The sequence below is a fragment of the Cnephaeus nilssonii genome (assembly GCF_951640355.1).
Source record: "Cnephaeus nilssonii genome assembly, chromosome: 16".
In the NCBI taxonomy this organism is placed as follows: Eukaryota; Metazoa; Chordata; class Mammalia; order Chiroptera; family Vespertilionidae; genus Cnephaeus; species Cnephaeus nilssonii.
This window is the reverse complement of record NC_137087.1, coordinates 6,557,958-6,567,765: the sequence shown is the minus strand read 5'-3', so window position 1 is coordinate 6,567,765 and position 9,808 is coordinate 6,557,958.

Sequence of the window (9,808 nt, the reverse complement as noted above, 5' to 3'; positions counted from 1 at the left end):
CTATCTTGTGGCTATGGGCGCCACCATCTTTGTGATGATGTGATGGTCAATTTGCATATTCCCTCTTTATTAGATAGGAGGATTATGTTACTGATACTTGCAACAACCTGTGAAGTAGAAATTACTCTTGTTCTTTACAGAGGAGGGACCTGGAGTCCAGAGAAGTTTACTGCCTGGTGGAGTGGGGCTTGGACCTGAGGCTGCTGGAGAGGGAGAGGGTCTCCTTGTCCAGAGAGCAGCCCCTGCAGAGGCTTCCAGGGAAAGGCACTCAGGGGTGTTGGAGGTGGGGTGTCCCTCAGCAACCATCCTCTCTCCAGCCCTTGGGGAGGGAGAGGATGCAGCCCTGGAGTGTCCCAGGCTTGAGCAGAGAAAGGAGGCCCCAGGAGGGCTCCTAGAACCCCCAGAGGGCAGGGGGCTGCAGAGTTCTCCTCACCGTCTGTGGACCCAGTTTCCCCCTCCGTGAACGGGCGCCGTGGGGCTCGGCAAAAGCAGAGAAGCAGAGCCGAGAGAGCCATCACCCAGCATCAGAACCCTGTGGGGGCCTCCACACACTCATCCTATCCATCCAGCTCCTGCTACTTGCCATGCATTTCATTTTTTTAAACCTTCAAAAGATTTTCAGTTATAGTTGACATTCAATATTACATCCGTAATCTCGTTCAATGGTCACAACCTCTGGGAAAAATAGGTGGCAGGGAGCAGAAGAGTGGGGATTCAGAACCAGGTCTCTGTCCTATATGCCTCTGCCCTCCCTATCCAGCCCAGGCAGAGAGGGGCATCGGGTGTGGCATCCTCTGCAGGGAAGGGAGCGTGGCAGCCTTTCTCTTAGCACCTTCTCTCCCATCTCCCAAGGTCCACCTCTTCCCAGCAGGGAGCTCTGCTTTAGTAAGGCCAGAGAAGGCGCTTGTTGGACCTGCCTGTCCTGTGGGGAGCATCCAGGAGGCACCCTCTTCCCTGACCCTGTGTGGCGCGCGCGCGTACACACACACACACACACACACACACACACACACACCCGGCTGTCACTTCCCTCTGGAGGCTGGGAGTAGATGGGAGATGGGTTGGCCAATGACAGTTGTCCTTTCTCCAACAGCGTGGCAGAGGGGAGCCCGGCTGTGCCAGGGAAGGAAAGAGAGAGAACTTCCCTAACAGAGGGACACGGTCACAGGACTGAGAACACATCCCGCCTTCCTCATGGAATCTCTTGTGGAATGCGCCACAGAGGCAAGAAGAATTCAGACGTGGCCACTCAGGTGCTCCTGATCGCCGAGTGCTTTAAACGAGCTCATGCGGGAAAAGCATGGCGTGGTGCTCACCAAACCCTGGCACGCGCCATCTCTCACCCCCCCGACGGGCAGTACAACATCGTGGGATGGGCATGGACTAAAGCCAGACTTCCTGAATGTGGCCCCCGGGGTGCTGGCTAAGAGGGGTCCTCGGCACACTGCAAACCGCTTTGTGCTTGGGTTTCCTCCTCTGTAAAAGGAACTACGAGTAGTACCTGCCTGGGGGCCATCGTGAGGACCCGTGATCCCAGCCTGGGACATGGTAGCCCCTGGTCAGTATCCGTGAGTGTCACTGTTGTCCCACCATGCAACCTGCTTACCCCAGGGCCAGGGACCCCAGGGTCACTAGGGTGACTTTGCCTTTCCCCAGATACAAGGGGAGAGAAGCGAGGCAATGACTGACTAGAGCACCCAAAGGGTGCCCTGTCCTAGGAACCACCCCATGTCGCCCTCTGGGCTGGTTCCACTTTAGCAAACCACTCAGGTCTCATTCTTGAACTTGATGGCAGCCGCCCTGTAGCAGCATGGGTGCTGTGCGACCCCCTTGGACCAGAGGCCGCAGCTCCGAGGCAGGTCCCGAAGCCACCTGGGGGAGCCTTGCGTGCTCTGTGACAATTTAGACGCCCATCTTCCCTTGCCCTTGAGGTTTAAGATGAAGGTTAGGTCCATCTAAATTAGGCAAAATCAGGTAGTTTCCACTGCCTTTCTCTTTCGGGGGGGGGGGGGGCTGGCTGGGGCAGAGCAGGGTGTCCCCCGATGCGGGTGGGCGCTCAGCTGCCCAGACTGCCACGTGGCCGTGTAGTGGGAGCATCGCTTCCCCTCTGGGCTGGGCCCTCCATCTCAAATGCTAAGGGTGCCCAGACCGCTGGCCTCTCTGGCACAAGAGGGCAGGTGACGGTGTGTGTGAATGTGCAGTGGTCACAGGATGGCTCAGCCCTGTACACACCAGGGCTCTCCTGCAGAGCAGGGACATGACCAGCGGAGCCCTGAGTACTGCGATTGACCTTTGGTGACCTCTGGAAGGAGAGCCCCAAGCTGCAGTCCAGGCAGGAGAGGAAATGGACAAAGAGGACAGCGGAGGAGAGAATAGCGCTTGCATTTCTGTCACGTGCCTGGCGCTTTTCATGTTTGCTCATTTCATGCGCAGAGGACCTTTGAGATGGGATTCTTGGTTGGCAGCGACACTGCTGGCCCCCATTTCACAGACGGGAAGCTGAGGCTCAGGGGCTTGCTGGGAAGGGCAGAGCTGGCCTGAGGACGCTGCTGAGCACCTCCAAGCCCTCCTGGGAGCAGCGTGGATGCAGGCTCTGCAGGGTGGGCCTGCCTGGGCCGTGGCTGCTCTAAGGAAGGTTTGGCTCCTGGGAGTGGACCGGTCTTTGGAGACTCCGGGATGCTGATGTGAGCTCCAGGTCCACGGGCAGTTGGGGAAAGATGTGAGCTCTGAGCTCAGGCCCCACACGTACATCTCAGCCCCTTGGTAGCTGTGCATCTGGGCCACCTGTCTGCCCGCGCCCTCTCTGTGAGGGGACCTAAGCGCTGCCATGCTGGATGACCTCGAGGACAGAACCAAGCAATCGCGGAAGCGCTTGGCCTAGGGCCTAACTTGGCCAGCAACTGCCCTAATGAAAACGGTGGACACCCTGAGGGCGAGAAGTGGCTGAGTTCTGACCCCTTGACCTTTGTGGCCTTTGGGCCTGACCTGCCTCAGAGAGGGGCAGACAGGGCCCGGCGAGGGACGAGTGGTGCTGTGTGTGGTGAGGCTGCCAGTCAGAGGGCAGCAGGTGGGGCTCAGAGGGGAGGCCTGGGACCAGCCTCCAGACTCCGCGGGTGTGAGGAGAGCACTGGTCACTCCAGCAAAGCAGTTTCCTCTCCTCTGGCCTTCCTCAAGCTTCCGGTGAACCTCAAGGTGGGAGACGGCGAGATGGAAGCCCGGCCTCCGCTCAGCCTGGCCGTCCGGGCGGCTCAGGCCCACTCTGGAAGGGGCCTCCCGGACCGAAGGCCCCCTAGACCCGGGACCAGTGTGCAGAGGCCCCGGGAGGCCGGGACCCCTGCCGCACCGGTGGCAGCATCTCGGCAGGACTGGAGGTCCTCCGTGGCCAGGAGGGAGGTCATGAGGAGGCTCCTCCCACTCCCGCGTGCTGGGGTCCAGAGGGGTCCCTTTCTCCTCTCTCCGAAGACACGGAGGTCTGTCTGTCTGAGCTGGGGAGGAAGCTGTTATTACTGGCTGGCTGGCTCTTTGGACGCTGTTGCTGTCAGATCCCCACACACTCCAACTCCATTCTCAAGCTCGGGGAGGCCGATGACACCCCCCCAAGGGAATGCACTTTGCACCACGCGGCCTGCAGGCGTCCACCTGAGACCGAGGTCAGCTGAGCGGCTGCGAGGCCACATGTTACTCACACACGCAGCCCCCGCAGGGGATGCTCCACAGGGAAGCCGCCGCTTACGGGGGTGACATCTCAGCAGAGCTCCACACGCTCCATTCTGGGGTCTTGACCCATGTGCCTCTCCTTGTCCTCACCTCTCCATCCACCCCACCAGCTCGAGTCCCCCGGCCTGGGAAACTAGTAGAAACTAAGAGGTGTTTGGCTTCCCCAACCCACTAAATGAAATACAAACTGAGTGGGAGGGCCATGGATCGGCTGGACTTGGTGAAATGTGGCTTAAACCCTCCAGTGGAAATAAGAACAAGACCCGCTGCAGCGCTGGGAAGTGCCAGCACTGCGGGTCTGTGGAGGGCAGCCTTCTCCTAAAGCCCCCTCGGCTCTGTGGAACCCTGCATGGGTGCAGTGAAATCCCAAGAGACAACAAGGTAGGCGCCCGGCCCAGGCACCGGCCGGCAGGTTCCAGCCGAGATTCCTGGCACAGGCAGAGGAATGGGCTATTTCTAGACGTGGGGCTTCCCCTTTCTGTAAGGGTCTCTAGGCTTCCTCAGCATCGGGAACAAAGAAGTGGAAAATAACAAGACACCGGTGAGGATCCGTGACCCTCTCTGACCGCCCCTGCCTCCTCCACGTACCTCTGTTGGGTGCTCACAGAATCTGAGCCCTCTGTCCCCAGCACCCAGCATCCCACCAGCCCCCTCGCCTCCCCGCAGGACAGTTGCTCACACCCCAGTGAGTCTCTGGTCACCAGACAGCAGGCACAATTGTCCCCTCCCACAGACTCAGGGCAGACACTCGCTGGACTCAGGTCACCTGGAGACGTCTATTTATAAACCATCCTGATAAGCATAATCCGCCCTGCTTAGCCCGGGCCACACTCCACAGCAAAGCTCCCCGCCAGTGGCAAAGGAACGTTTCCTCTCCAGCCAGACTGGGAAACTGGCCCGAGGGCAGGGGGCTCTGGAGCCAGCCACTGCTCCCGAAGGCGCTAGCTGTCTTAACTGCTAGAACTGTGTGTGTGTGTGTGTGTGTGTGTGTGTGTGTGTGTGTACCAAATTGACTCCTCTCCGGGAGTGTTGTTGTGCAGCAGGGGTCAGCAAACTTTTTCTGTAAAGGGCTGAATAGTAAATAGTTTTGGTTTTGCTGGACATATGGCTTGGGCTATTGTAGCCTTAGACAGTATGTAAATGAACGACTGTGGCTGTGTGCCAATAAAACTTTATTTACAAAATCAGGCACCCAGCCCATAGCTGTGGTCTACCAACCACTGCTGTAAAGGGAACTCAAATGCTGGAAAATGGAACCTCATTTAACATGAACATTGGTTTAATCTACTCTCTAAGATTGCTATACTTAGGGGTTTTTAAAAATACTTCAAATAGAATTTATTATAATGGGGATAGATGTGTTAAAAAATTGTTCCATAATTTAGTTTTTTTAAAAAATAGCCTTTATTTTCTAGAGCAGTTTTTTGTTCACAGAAAACATACAAAACCTTCCCATCTAGTCCCTGCCCCACCTGCATAGCCTCCTCCATTATCAACACCCAGGGGGTGTTTTTAAGTCCTAAATAATAATCTTTTTGAGGCGATCTAGCTATCCACAGATATTCAATATTGTTCTTCTCAATAATCAATTCTTCTCCACAAGAAAGAATAAAGATATGATTTTAGATTTGGTCAAGATTTGCTGTGCAGGAGTCTGGCCAGAGACCCCAGATGGTGGGGGACATGCAGTCTGGCGGGGGCCCCCTGATGAGGGCACTCATGCTCTCAGCTCCCCGGGCCAGACTGAACGGACAGTTGTCCTCTTTGTTACAGCTGGTGGGACCCTGCCTGGCTCAGGGCTGGAGGACACAGGTAGTCCTCCTGCCACGGAGCTTGTGACCGGGGGGTCGCCCACATGTGGCAGCACAGCGGCCTGGGCACGTCCACAGGCCCGAGCCCCCTGAGCCGTGTGGAAGCAGAGTGCCCGGGCAGATGCACACAAGGACAGTCGCACAAGTCGGTACCATGTACTCTGTAAGGCCTGTGCCTCAGGGTCACACAGCTGCCACGCACCCGTGGCACACCCCGCACACTGAGAAATGCAGCTCCCCAATGGCCCCTCAGCACCACACCGCCCTGCACGGCACCCTGGCCCCGAACTCCATCCCCAATGGCGCTGGCCCAGACCAAACGCTCTGCTGCGGGAGCCGCGCCCCCGCCTCCTCTAAGGAACCCAAGTGTCTGCGTCCTACCTTCCACGCGGCGCCGCTTGCTCTTCGGGCCTCCCCGGGAGTGGGAGAGAACCCCGACTTTCCCAGCAGCCAAAACTTCTGCCCTTGTTAGCTGGGCCGCCAGGAGGTGAGGTTCCAGACCCAGGCCTCTTCTTTCTCACGCGCCTCCCACCTGAGGAAGATCAGAGAGCAGAGCACGGACGCTGGGAGCACGGAAGCGTGCCTGGTGAGAGCCCCGCCGGGAAACCAAATGGTGTGCTCGCTGGGGAAGAGGCACACAGTGAGCACTGCAACACCCGCGTGGTGTCAAGTAACAGTCAGATTAAACAAACAGCCTCAGCAGCTATTTTTACATCCAGATCAGCCATGGGCAATAGATAACTTGGGGAGCGAGAAATTGCTTGCCCCTGAGCTGGACCCTAACCATGACGCCAAATCCAATCCAGGAGGATTTCTAAACAGTCCCAGCACCCAATAAAAATACCCCAGGTGCAAAGGAAAACATTGTGTGGGGAAACAGTGAAGACACAGAGCTGTGCCTGGGACCCAGCGCCCGGCCTGCTGATGCCCCAGGCAGAAATAGCGCCTTTCATCATCGCTCAGAGGCCGCGGGCTGCATTCCTCGAGTTAGGAGCTGCGCTCTGTTGTGCTTTTGGAGCAAAATAACATGCCCAGCTGCAGGCTGGGGAAGGCCAGGCTGGGTATCAGGGCCAGAGTCACAGAAGAGTGTGAGGTACAGTCAGGAAAGAGGCAAGGTCCGCTCCCACCGGTGAGCCTGGCCCTGGCAGGCCCAGCTGTTGGCAGGGTCCGAGTGCGGGTGACAGGGCCCCTCTACCTGGGGAGTCCTCCTCTCCAGCCCCGGGAGGAGCTGGCCCGTGGCCATTTTTGTCTTGGCCGGGGGTCATGTGCCCGCAGGCTGCCCGCAGCCCCCAGATCTTTCAGCCCCTATGTCTTTGCTCCTGTGTTCCATCTGCCCTTCTCACCCTCCCCACGCTGGCCTGTGCAAGTCTGCTCACTGCCAGGATTCAGAGTGACAGTTTCTTTCTTTCCAAGAGCCCTTTCTGACACTGCCTGGTCCCCTGGCCTGGGAACGGCGAGGCGCCCAGGCCCTGTGACCGCCCTTCCCGTCCCCTCGGGCCCCTCATGGCCAGCCACCCCTGTCCAAGCCCCAACTGGGTGCCTGGCACCACCCCCAGCCTTGAACCCGCTAGTGGCCAGGGTCACAGGGACCAGGTCTATGCGCTTCAGTTAGAACAGAGTCGGAAGAGGAGCTCCTTGTTGCCACGCAGGGGGAGTATCAGATCCCACCAGCAGGAGTACCCATCCCCCCGGCCCCCCCCCCCCCCGGGGAGCCTCACAACTTGCCTTTTGCCCTGAGAACTTAGGACCACCTGCTCCCTGATCAGCACTCAGAGATGGTTTGAGGGACGCCCAATGCAAACCGCTGATGTCACCCACTCACCCAGCCCCCTTTTTGTCAAAACTAACACTAGCCGAGCTGGCAGATGTAAAGCATCAGCTTGAGACAAGCCAGCATAGGAACACACAACAGAGCAGGATTTGGAGCGCTGGCCCCTGCACCTGCGGCCTCACTCCACCGCGCTGAGCTCAGCCGCTCGTCTCTAAGACGGACAGGTTGCTTATGCTGTGCAGGGTTGACGTGCACACGAGTTCGTGCACACTGACATGCGTGTATATCACAAAGCTGCTCAAATGTCAGTCGTTTGCTATTTTTTTCCCATGATTTTTCTCACATCTTCAACCATCTGAACCAATGCTTGCTTACTATTTTGTGTAAGTACGAAATTTTACAAACACAGCTTCATGGCAAACGATAGTACCTGCGACACCATGGATTTGATGTTCTGTTCGAATTTTTCCATACTGCATGTGGAAACAAATGTATCGGCAGCTCATATGCTATCTGATTTGAGCCAGTCATTTTGTTTAGACTTTGGGGAATGTTGCATTACTAAATCTCATTTTATGGAGGAGTTTGCTCTGGGGCACAAATAGCATGAGCTGTCCCCTCCCACTCCTCAGCGCGGTTCTTCCCAGCTTACTTTCAGTTCTGCGCACGCGGAGAGCATGGCCTCGTGTCCGGGTGGGATCCTAGGAGCGGCGAGCTCGGCTGTGCAGCAGGACTGATGGCTTTTGCTTGAAGTGGCTGGCGGGGCAGAAAAAGCCCCGAGGATGGCCCGGGGCATTCAGGAGCCGGAGCCGAGCAGCTTTGTTAGGGATGCAGGAGGAGTTCAGCAGAGAGCAGCGGAACACAGGGGACCTGGCCAGAGTCTGTCCTGGGAGCAGTTCTCAGAGCGTAGCTCCGCCTGCCCGTCCCACACTCACCGCTGCAGAGCCCGGGGCCTCCCGGAGCGGGCCCCTCCTGCCCCGGGCGCCCTCCTGCCCCGGGCCTGGACCCCACGCGTGGTTTGGTCGTGGTGGGTGCACTGGTGCTGACCACTCCAGCAAAAAGCAAAGCCCGAGAACTCAGCCCAAGCTCCAGACCGGGAGTGCAGCGTGCGCATGGGCCTGAGCTGACATCTCTCCAGGGGACGGCCGGCGGAGCAATCGCTGTCTCCGGCCCAGGAGCCGTGAGCCGCGCGGAAAGAATGTGAATGAAGACACGATTCTAAATGTGGAACCGCGGACGCTATGTGAGCCGCTCCGACATCCAGAAAAACAAGGCCGTTGTACATTCTGCAGGAGCATAAATAAAGCTGTCCTCAGGTGGCGTGCGGCGCCTTCCCCCCGGCCGTGACCCCGCTGCCCCGCTCCCGCTCCCTCTCCCGGGCCACTCCTGGAACGTAGCGGGAGCTGCCTGCCTGGCTGCGTGATGACAGTGGCCTGTCTGCCCTGGACACGCGGGGTGCTGCCGGCGTCACCTGCAGCATAGTTCTCTGTTCTGCAGCTGCAGTTCCTACAAATGCTCACAGCTGGCAGCGAGGGCAAGGCCAGGTCCTGGTTCTGGGCGTTTGAAGCTTACGGCCCTGCACAGGCCCCGAAGCCCCTGCCGATCCCCCACGGGGGACGGGGTCATCGGGCCTGCTGGCCAGGAGGCCCCAGAGCCTTTTCGCTGGTGCTCCGCCTTCGGCAGAGTCTTTGCCCTAAACCTCTGCCGGAGGCTGGTGCGTTTCCCGAGCTCAGCAACGATGCCGACGCCATGATAGTGCTGCCAGCGAAGGTGTGGAAACCCGTGCTCTGTGCCCGCCCCGCTCCGAGCTTCGCTGTAAATGCGCCTCCCAGCGCGCACTCTGCCCCTCCCGCTGGGCCATGGCGCTCCGGCCCCACGATCCCTCCCTCAGGCCGCCAGGGAACGGCCGGACGGGGCCCAATGCCGCCGAGCGCCGGTTTTGTGCCGGCGCCACCTGTGCTTTCATTCACCAAACCCTCACAGTGCCCTTGCATGATGGCTGCTGGTGCCCCATCTTTACAGAGGAGGAAACTGAGGCTGGCGGAGGTCCTGGGCGCCAACAGTGGCACTGAGGGTGTAGGCCAGGGCTCGCCTGGCTGCCTGTTGCACCCCGCCCCCAGCTAACCACTCTCCAGCCCAAGCCCAGGGAACACAGCCTCCTGCCCCCACCTGTTCTCTTTGCCTCCCTCTGGCGAGAGAACAGAGTCAGGCCGGGGCAGCTCCTTAGCGACTGGTTTGTTATGGGAACCAGGGCCCTTCTGCAGCCGGGCGTTAGCACAGTGAGACCATCCTCAGGGCTGACGGCAGGAGGGCGCCTCGCTGCAGGTGCGCCTGAAGCTCAGGCCCCTGAGCCACTGCACCCCTCCTTCAGGTGGTCTGCTCCCTCGGCTGCAGGCAATGTGTGTCCAGTGCTGAGCTCAGAGGGGCCGGATTTGCCGGGGGGGGGGGGGGGGGGGGAGGAGGTGGTCCTGTTTGCAGCTCACGTTAGAGAACAGCCCACTGGCCTAGG